At 42.8% G+C, this 11014-nt stretch overlaps 1 protein-coding gene across 8 annotated transcripts in view; it reads right to left on the reverse strand.

Annotated features, from left to right (window-relative positions):
* The window catches only part of HERC1 (HECT and RLD domain containing E3 ubiquitin protein ligase family member 1), a 98539-nt gene extending 88016 nt beyond the window's left edge, over positions 1–10523 (reverse strand). For 5 of the 8 annotated variants that reach the window (XM_063142687.1, XM_063142685.1, XM_063142688.1 and 2 more), the window contains exon 1: positions 10423–10523. The gene's annotated coding sequence lies outside the window, so the exon portion shown is untranslated. The remainder of the gene's footprint in view (positions 1–10422) is intronic. The other 3 variants (XM_063142691.1, XM_063142690.1, XM_063142689.1) reach the window with 1 other exon arrangement.
* Between the last annotated feature and the right edge of the window lie 491 nt (positions 10524–11014).

Raw genomic sequence — 11014 nt, forward strand, 5'->3', positions numbered from 1 at the left:
GAAAAAGCACTTGGGGTGTGTGTGTCAGATGTTCATCATAATATACTGGTAGGTTCATACCAAGAGAGGCGCTCCTTTGGGGATTGCAGTTCTGATCCATGTAAGGCTTTATAGGTCAAGACTAGTACCTTGAATTAGGCTCAGAAAAGTACAGGCAGCCAGTGCAAGTGGGACAGAAACTGTATTATTTGACAATATGGCCACTGCATTTTGCAGAAGCTACAGCTACTGAATCACCTTCAAGGGCAGCCCCTTATAGAGTGCATTGCTGGATGAACTTGGAAATGCTTCCAAGAAGCCACAAGCAGGGTGTGAAGTCAATAACATTCCTTCAGCACCTGGTATTTCAAAGGTATAATGATGGCCAGTCTTCCATGAATTTACTTGATCCTGTAAGATTACTATTAAATAGAACCAGCAAAAAACTGGATCCATGAAATGCAAACTGATACTCATGCAACTTCTGACAGTCACTTTCAAACAAATGGCAGTGGCACATCTGCCAAGCAAATGAGAAATAAGCAACACGGACTAACAGCAATCAAACATCTCCCACTGCCTAGAACTCCCACCCTGGATACCTATTTCATTCCACACCATGTCTTCTTTTAACTCCCTCTTCAAAACACACTTCTTTTGTGACCCTTATGGCTTGACCCTCAGTCCTCACCCACAAATGTGCAATAGCACTTGTCTACATCCCATTACACCTGATCCCTTTCCTTTCTGTTGTCTTCTCCACTGTCAACCAGGTTTGCACTTAACAACAACCCACAGGTTATTTAAACCGTGACTTGTCAGGTCTAAGCAGTAACATGTTTAATTAAGAATCCAGGAACCTCCCATTCCTGGTCGTTTGCGCGAATTCTGAACCCCAGAGACTCTGGACTGTTTAGGGGTTACACAACCCAGAGCTAACCCCTAAGCAACTCGCTCCTGCTTGGCCATGGCAATTCCTAGGTTAAACAGCCCAGGAATTGCAGTTATGTGTGAACCAGGTCTCAGATTGCAAACTCTTCAAGACAGTAAGCTGTCTTTTTTTTTTTTTTGCTTATGTTACTTTGCAAATGCCATAAATATTACTACAGCATACAATAAATGCTGTAACATTGCATTGACGGAAACACTATTTTTAAGCCATTTTGGTTAGGGGTTAAGTGAATTAAATAATATTGAGAACTCACTCTCACTCTCTATACCTAGCCATCCTACTGGGCCTTCCTCATCCCTTCCTAAGGTATTAACACTTTTCTTTCTAGAAAGCAAAGGGGAATATACTTCTAAACACACTGTGTAAACAGTACAACTTCCTCAACCACTGATCTCTGCTGCTTATGAACTTTCTGCTACAAAGAGCCTTTCTAAAATAATTCTGGGATTGGGGGGAAAGGCCCAACAGTAACCATGTATTTTAATACATTTAAGGAAGTTGCACACTGTACACGGAATTCATTTGCCTCAAGTTGGGAATGAGAGTTTGGTGTGTGTGTGTGTGTGTGTACCCAGGATTATGGCCATGCAGCCTCCCACAGGCACAAATACAGCTCGCTCAATGAGTCAGCAGGGTGTACTGTGTAGTCACAGATAACTTTCCTGAACTCACTATCTGCTTCCAGCAACCTACTTTCCCAACCTTTGCTTAACCAACTCAACATGTAATGCTTGCTAAATAAAAGATCCATTAAACTTATCACTCCTTCCCCCAATGTCTTTGCATTTTAATAACCTTGAAGGGAAATTAAGAATTCACAGCTTCTTTTACTGCTTTACATTTGTACTTCATTGCCCTGATGTCACTCACATTGGATTACCACTGCGACAAACACAATTCAAACTTGTTCTAAACTGTGGGTTTTAGGCTGCAATCCTATATACATGCTTACTTAGGGGTAAGGCCTATTGAACCCAATGGGTCTTACATCTGAGTAGACATTGCATAGCATTGTGCTATTGTGCTCTCAAGCCAAGATCCCCAAAACAATTACAGCGAGTAAGGCTTCAGTGAAGTGATCCGTATTAATTCTGAGGAAACTGAGGGTTAGAAATAAATAAACAGTCTAGAGGGCACGGGGGCAGAGGCATAACAAGAGAGATGTACAGCTTGCTTGCAGGCAGCTTTTATTTTTAGAAATATTAATAAAACTAGGGAAGAGTTGCAACAACTAGATATAGCCAGGAAGACAACATATAAAATGAAGCCATTATGGCCTACACTTGAATAGCCCCAGAAACAAGGCTGCACAAAATAGCTCACATTTCCAATGCAGTCCTCAAATATTTAGGGACCAGCACCCATTTTTCCCAGTACCAGCCCTTGCTTTTACTTAGCAAAAAAGCTGGAGACTGCTAAGTACCAACTTCAAATTACCTGATTCCATCTCTGTCCCCCAATATTTTTACAAACAAGGTTCACAAGTATGAGTTTATGTTCACCAAGTCCAGATTAGCAAATTGCTAACTTTTTCAATCCTCACAAATATCTATCAGCAGAAGAGCAGAAATGTAAACGATGAATAATTACATGCTCATCACAAGTTTGTTTTAAAGACTGGAAGAGAGCAAAAGTAAGTATTGCACTCCGCCTCCTAACTTCTCACCACAACCGGAAGACAAGTCTTAAAATGAAGAAGTAGAAAACTGACAGAGCCATGTCTATTATCAATATCTGTTGACAAGAGAGAAAACGTGTTGCATGGGTGAAAGACAGATGCCTGTACGTGCCCTGGGAGATGAGATGGGATTCCTAAGTGTTCACATACTTGAAACCCCTCCGTTGCCTCTAGTAATGTTCTAAGTGAGCACATAAAGGCTATATTCTCCCAGGCATTTAGCAATATGTAATGACTGTTGGGTCTGTTTTTTGGCTCATTGTTTTCAAAGTTGTTATAGTGGTTTTAAATGTATGTGTATTTTGCTTGTTTTTATGGTTTTTAATCTTTGTATATTGTTTTTAAGTGTTTTTATTTTATGTGAACCACCCAGAGAGCTTTGGCTATGGGGTGATAAACAAACACTATTATTATTATTATTATTATTATTATTATTATTATTATTATTATTATTAAAAAATCAATGGCTGCTATGGTACTTCCAGAAAGGGTAATGCCATCTTTTTTTCCCCTGAATGGGTTTCCCCGCAGTAACTCATGACCACTATATGCTACCTCCACGATCAATAAAAGCAGGAATCTGAATACTGATTGCTGAGGACAGACAGAGAGCAAGCGAGAGCTATTGTCCTAATGTCCTGCCTGTGGGCTTCCAGACTCATCTGGTGGCTACTGAGAGAAAGAGGATGCTGGATTAAATGGACCTTTGGCCTGATCCAGCAGGGCTCTTCAAAGTGCCCTTTGCAATGCCTACCCTGCCTATTTCACACTTCTCATTCTCTGGGGCCAAAAAGGCAACTCCCTCCCTTTACAGAAAGATTCAGCATATAGCAGACAATGTGCATTTCAGCACTGTTACTTCGGAGAGGTTTTTTTTTTTTTTTTTTTTTTTAAAGCATTAAAAGATGTAATTACACATGTTTGTATGCTTATGTACAGACATGCAATACACATACACAAAGAGGGAAGGAAATATTTATAATGGATATAAATGATGCCAGAGAAACATTGATGTTACAGTCGCATAACATTAGATTCGTTTGCCTGTTTTTGTGTGTCCTGCCTACTTGTCGGGAGAAGCTTACTGCAAGATGAACAACAGTCACATATATATTGCTATAGCAACACTGCAGTGAGAAATTTGCAATTCAGTCCTCAAAAGGCTCAACCAGGAAAAGCCTCATTACCTCATTTCTGTCTTACGTGAATGGAGGGTTGGGGGTGACAACCCACAGAAAAGGAAAACATAGAGATGTCTAATAAACTGAAGCAAATTATTACACTTGAAGTACTGGCCTTAGTAGTCTTCTGTTATTTGGGCATGATATGAAGTACTGTCCTTATTCTTTTGTCTATTTTGTAGAAGAAGGGGTGTTGCCAGTGGTGGCAGCTATACATTCTCTGAGCATCGAGTTCTGTCCAAGAACTCTCACTTTCACCCCATATATCCTTACCTTCCTCTCTCTCTCTTTCTCCCACCCTATCAACATTTAGGTCATAAGTTGCTCAATACAAGGATCTGTCGTTTTTGCTTAGATTACACTGTAAAATATTGTATGCAGGGATGCCACCATATAAACACACAGGAATCACCACCACACAGTTGCAAGCAATTACTGCTGCATTTTTTAAGAATTCAGAATCACAAATTTATAAATGAAATACCAAGCCTATTACGAAATCTAGAACATCTCATTAATATGGCTTGAAACATGTATCTGAAAGAAGGGAGGATCTATACCATCAATTTCTGAAAAATGCACACTTTATTTGGAAGTGATTACATTCTGCTGACAAAGAAAAGAAACTTTTCAAACTGCACACTAACACAATCTTTAAATCTGTGATGCACAAGGCTATAGCCAAAAACTAGCTCCAATCACAGCCCTTGTAGGTACAAAGTCCAGGCAACAGGGAACAAGGACATTTCACTGCTCCACTTGGTCTATTCACGTGAACTACAGCAACATGGTAAAAGCCCAAATCAGTGGTAATTTCTAGGTGCAAGGCGGGCCTTGTGAATATTCTAACACTTCTGCAACGTAGGCAGAAGATGTTGCTCAGTGTATTCTGAAGAACAAACAACATGTACATTCATCAACTGTGTTCCACCCTACAATACTGGAGAACTCACACAACCGATACAGTCGCGCAACCAAAGCTTGCAGTGCCTTCTCAAAACGCTAGGAAGCATTTTAAAATTCTAGTTGACATTATCATATCTTTGTGATTGTGTTTTGTTTTGTTTGAGGTACCAGCCCTTCATACACTGAAAATAGAACTAAAACAGTAGGCATTCAAGTGTTTATGAATCTGGACAAAATCCCCTCAAACCACATAAAAATTACTAAGTTTTGTGATGCTGGAGCCATTTGTTTCTATGCTGCTAGTCATAGCTTTCTGTGTATTTTGAGCTCACACCACAGAAGAGTTGGACTCTAGTACTCTTATTATCACCAGTAAAACAAACACAAATTTAGAATCCAGCATCCTGATAAGCTGACAAAAGGTCTCTCACGTCTCCGGAGGGTTAGAAAATAAATTTGCTGGAGACATCCTCCATGAAAGACAGATAGGATTATGCTTTGAGGAGTGCTACAAAAATCAACACATAATTTTTAAGTGTTGTCAGTGGTGTGGTCTCTCTCTCACACACACCTCTAACAAAGATTGAAGAAAAAGGAAGTGTCATTCTCATCTGTTTATTGCTCTATCGGTTGTTTATCATTTTTCTCTTTCCTTTTTTTAAATAACTTTTTCATTTACTATAACTTTAAAACAGGTACAACTTAGCACATTCATTTCAATTATGGATAATACAATTCCAGAGGCATGTCATAAATACATCCCTCCAGAATTTACAGTGAATGTTTGGCGGATCCCACCTCCCTGCTTTTCCACTGATATGCTTAATAAATTTGTTTAGGATTTCTTGAACTTCCAGCTTATATATAAAGATTACATCTATTTCAATAAAGATGCTTTGCTGTCACTCATTCGGTGACAAGGTTATGAAAAGTATTAAGGTACTTCTTCCTCAACAAAAAAGAAAGCAGAAAGAACCACAGCCAACACAGAATAAGCCAAGGCACAAATCAAATTAGACAGAGGACCAGTTCACATGCCTTAAGCCACATATTGAACAACAGACCATGGGTTTGCATGATATGATAAGCCTCAACTAGGCTCTGTATATTCAAATTCCATTTGGTTTGCGCCACAGCCCACTGTTTTGATCTTGCAAACCAGGTCAGAATGTTGGCTGTGGGATTTCCAAACTTGCCTAAAATTGCGGAGGTGGGGTGGGCATGATTTGCAATGGGAACCATAAACACATATACTTGTGGAATACAAGATACATTTACAAATAGATGTTAGACAAGGGCTGGTTCACATGTAACAACAACCCAGACTTTTAAAAAATACTGTGCTGTGAATGAAGAAGTGAGCAGCTATGCTGGTTCTTGCCACCCAATCACTCCACTGCACCATGGCAGATCTAAACAACTCAGGGATGCACCCCGTCCCTTGGGTTGTTGATCATGACATGCAATCTGGGTAATCTGGGTTGAGAAAAGCGTAATCCAGAGTTGTAACCCATGGTTTAATTGCCACATTCACACACACACACACACACACACACACACACACACGGGAACTTTTAAAATGCTAGGTTATTGTGTAACATATAAACTAGGCCAAACTCTGCCGCTGAACCTCAATTTTAGTTTTAATATCTAACAAGTTTTCCGCACAGCAGTTACAGGCATAATTCATTTCTCATCCAAATGCTGTACATGGATATAAGTGCCTTCAAGTGGGCTAACATTCAGTTTAGGAGAACCTGCAATCTTAGCTGACATGGCTTATCAGACGCCGCCTAATTTTATATAAGGCTAATTTACATAATCAACACAAAGTTCATTCAAAATGTCAAGCTACCAAGCACAAGCAACAGATTGTGCCACAAGCACAAACAAACGTGGGCACTGTAGACCCTTTAATTATTACGCTGCATCATCTCCAATGTTCCAGAAAGGAACACTCTTACTAGAGTTGCCTGGAAACATTCCAATTGGCTTGATGACATTGGATCAATCACAAGAGGCAGTCATGGAAGACAGGCTGTAATTGGCCAATTCCCAGGCTTCAAGCAGCCCTTCTATTGGACAGTCACCACCACAGCTTTGGGGTTCAAGGACAAAAACCTTTCATCTTCTGCCACCACCCAAATAGTTACTATGTTTACCTGGACTGTCTTTGTACAGTACCCACTCTGACAGATCTATGTTTGACAGCACTCAAGAAAAGGAACAGCCTGCCTTCTGAAGACGGGAAGGTTCTTTTCACACATGCATATTCACTGCCTGATAACTGCAAAATCAAGTGATGACTTGCATCACAGACAGAGGTTTCACATTATCTCAAGGATTTTAAATGGAGACAATTCATTTGTTCACCCACAGGTTAACTGATAGGATATCAAATGACTGGCATGTATGCACAATCCCAGCTACAGGAAAGACAATCCAGATTAATATCCCAGAGTCTGCCTGCAGACTGCAGGCACAGCACTCAACCATGAAGAAAAGTTGACAGGGTGTTCTGGCAACCACAAGGATAACTGCCTGTCTGGACACATAGAAAGGTTAAATGGTCACCCACATGTTAATTTGTTTATTAAATTTACCAAACACCTCATAAAATTGTTTTCTCAAATTATTTTACAGTAATAATTAACAGTTAACTAACCAGCCTATGCCTAAATTAAGTACCTCATAGCATTTTTTTAAAGTAATCCTCTGGAAAAGTATGAATAGCGCCTACACTGTACTGCTTTCGTCGCCAGCTGAAGACCTTTTTATTCTCTCAATATTTTAACACTTAATTTTAACCTAAATTTAAATCTTACTGTTTTAACTCTGAATTTTAATCTTATATCAATTTTGCTGTGTGGTTTTAGCCTGGTTGTGCTTTTTATACTGTATTTTGTAATTGTGCTTTTAACCTGTTGGTTGTTTTATTGTGGTTTTAATTTTTGTGAACCGCCCAGAGAGCTTCGGCTATTGGGCGGTATAAAAATGTAATAAATAAATAAATAAATAAATAAATAAAATAGCTGGTAGAAGACAAGTAATAAATAAATCAAGTTGTTATTTTTGTGCTGTTATATATAAGGATAAGTAAAGTGTGGGAATAACACGTGTGGAGAGCAGTAACATCACAGACTGCTTAACCCAGCGATGTCCCTACTGGGAAATATTGCCAACTTTAGGACTTTTTTCCATCTAAACATGCATAGGATAGCGCCCTAAAAAGAAGGAAATGAAAACTGCATGGTGGTAGTTTTAATAAATCTATCCACTGCCCAGCTAAGGGCTAAAATAAGTCACAAAGTTCCTGTGTATGTCAACATGGAAGAAAGGTCCAACTGCATTTAATGGTACCTTTGCCAGTACACATGCATAAGACTAAAACTTTTGCCACTCCCCCTAAACTGGACATGAGAATTAGTCAAACAAGTCACAAAGTCTATGCCATTAAGGTAGTTGGAACCCTGCCTAAGGCAATCTGAGGAAAGGGAAAAATCCAGGAACTCATTTGCCCTGGTAGATACAGACCTGATGCTGGTACATATGAAGGGACAATACAGCTGCCCAAAATTCTGATGCTAGCTCCTAAATATCATAGAATACTAGAGCTGGAAGGGGCCTATAAGGCCATCGAGTCCAACCCCCTGCTCAATGCAGGATACTGATCACATCCTTGTATTTGAATTTGAGCTGTGTTACAAAAAGGCTTGGAACAAATAGCCTAGAAGAGCAAGCTTTAGTACCTTGATAAGTTGGTGCCACACACAGTTTGTGAATGAATTTAGGCTGAGGCTACTAGAGGCTTGACAGTAATATGTTGGACAGTCATAGGAATACACAAGGAAAATAACAACACCTGTCCAGTTCTGACACCAAAATCCCAGTTACAGCTTTGGGGTGGGTGACTCAGTGTTGTTTTTGGACCAAAATAAGTACACAATATTTACAGGGGGGCGGGAATAAAAGTAACTAATATATATATGGTCAAGGTGTCAAAATTAAATGAGAGTACAATGTGAATCTAAGAGCTGAAGGATTCCAAAAGAGGAAAGGAAAAAAGGAACTAAAAAGACTCCACCAGATTGTACTCTGTGACTTTGTGGAATAACAGACATATCCTCAGCAATGGAGCCAAGGTCACAAACACGAAACAGTGGGATATTTCAGCACCTTTTCATGCACCCAGCAATGAAGAAATCCTGTACACATGACGGGAAATCACAACACATGGGAAATTCCACGGGAAAGACCCACACAGCTGGACCCTTTAAATAGCCATGCAGCAGATACTCATGGGTCCCATTAGACTGGGAGAATGTCTAACGGGGCACCTCAGGATGTTGTTCAACAATGGACCCCTTTCCATCTTTTATTATATTTTTATAGGTGCAGTGCTGATACTGCTTTGTATTCACTGCAACTCAGTACCCCCGATTAACCACTGCAAAATAAAATGAAGTTTGAAGGATGATACACACAAACCTCACAACCAGCCAGCACCTGCCCTCCCCCAGCCCAGATGGCACCCCACACGCATAGCCAGCGTGCTGTCTGAATCACTCGTCACAAGCAGAAATCGCAGATCTTATGCCACAATTCAATTAGTGCTGCTGGATCTTTTGCAGAAGCCCGCCAAGTTGCTGTTTTTACTTTTGGTGGCCAATTCGGACAATCCATGTAGCAGACCCTTGATGCCATCAGAGGTCTTGCTAGAGGAGAAAAAACTAGCAGCAATCCCAGAGTGTGGTTACACAGATTGCGTTTCGCCCTCCCAAATGGGAAGTTGGGCAGGGCTTTTGCTGCTGAGAAAGGGTCACTGAGTGGGTTCCTCCTTAGCAACTCTGGTCTCTTCCTCATAGTCGATTTTAGATTACTCAATTTCAGACAGTATGCTCCTTAGGAGCAGAGACAGTCCCATTTACTACTACTATTATTATTTTCTATTTCCAGAGGAGCAGCCATGTCTGTCAGCAGCAGCAGAAACAACAAAGAGCCTTGCAGCACCTTAAAGCGCCCGCCCCCCAACCTGGCACCCCTGGAGAGGTGTCAGGCTACAACTCAGGAAATATTATGGGAGTTGTAGTCTGAACGTCCAGAGGGTGCCAGGTTGGGGCAGGCTCACACCTTCGTTTTGGCGTACCTGCCCATTTCGGGCGAACACTTTGCACGCTGACGAGGCACACGACGGCCACAAAAGCCGCTGCCAAAGCAAGAAATTGCCTTTAACGGTGCCTTTGAGACTGATGGCTGTTGATGCTTATTAATTATTATTAGTAGTAGTAGTACTATTTGCCAAATCCTGTAAGGCTCCACGCACGTTGATAGCACCATAATAAGCAGGAATGGTGGTGATAACGATGATGATAATGATGATGATAATAATAATAATGATTCTATAGTCACACAATGGTAAATATCCTCCCCCTCCACACAACCCCACCCCACCCTCAGCCACTCCTCATAGCTTATGGTTCTTAAAAGGGGGGGGGATTCCAGCAGCAGGAGCAGCTGCCCCACCCGTGAGGAGGCGACCCCCGGGGACCCCCCCGTGGTGGAGGAGGGGTGCGTGCCCCCTCCCCGGCGGCTGGGCGGGGCTCCGGCCGCCCCTCCCCCCCCCCCCCGACGGTGGCGGTTTGGCCCCTCAGGCCTGGCCTGAGCTCGCCTCCGCGCGGGCGCTGCTGGGAGATGTTAACAGCGTCTCCCCTCACCGCCCCATTTACCAAGGTCCGGTCCGGGCGAGGGTGGCGGGGCCCGGCCAGGCAAGACTCGTCCTCCTCCTCCTGCGGCGGCGGCTGAGGGGCGGCGACGGCGGCGGCGGCGGCTTGTCAAAGAGGAGGAAACATCATGACGCGGGAGGGAGGCCGGCGGCGGCGGCGGCGGCGGCGAGATCTCGCGGGATTCGCCTCACAGTCTCGCGAGATCGGGAGACGGCGGCTCCTCTTTCTTTCACAGAGGCACCGCGCCTGTCGCTGGCTGCCGATGCTTCGCCGCCGCCTGGCGTCAGCCTCGGGGAGCTGCAGGCTTGGGGAGCGCCCCCTGCAGGGAGGCGGAGGTACCACGCTGGCTCGCGTCCATCTCCTCAGAAGGGCCTCCTACAGGAAGCACGACGGCTACGTGTGATCCCATGATGGGTGGGTCTCCAACTCCCATCAGCCCCAGCCAGTGCTTGGGGTCGATGGGAGGTGTAGTCTCACAACGCCTCGAGAGCCACCGCTTCCCCAACCCAGCTGAGTTCCAGCTACGCCACATCCCAGCTTTCCCCTTCAGGTGTTTTGTACTGCAACTCCCATCGTCCCCAGGGCAGCATGGCCA

The sequence above is a fragment of the Elgaria multicarinata genome, chromosome 16 (assembly GCF_023053635.1).
Source record: "Elgaria multicarinata webbii isolate HBS135686 ecotype San Diego chromosome 16, rElgMul1.1.pri, whole genome shotgun sequence".
NCBI lineage: Eukaryota > Metazoa > Chordata > Lepidosauria > Squamata > Anguidae > Elgaria > Elgaria multicarinata.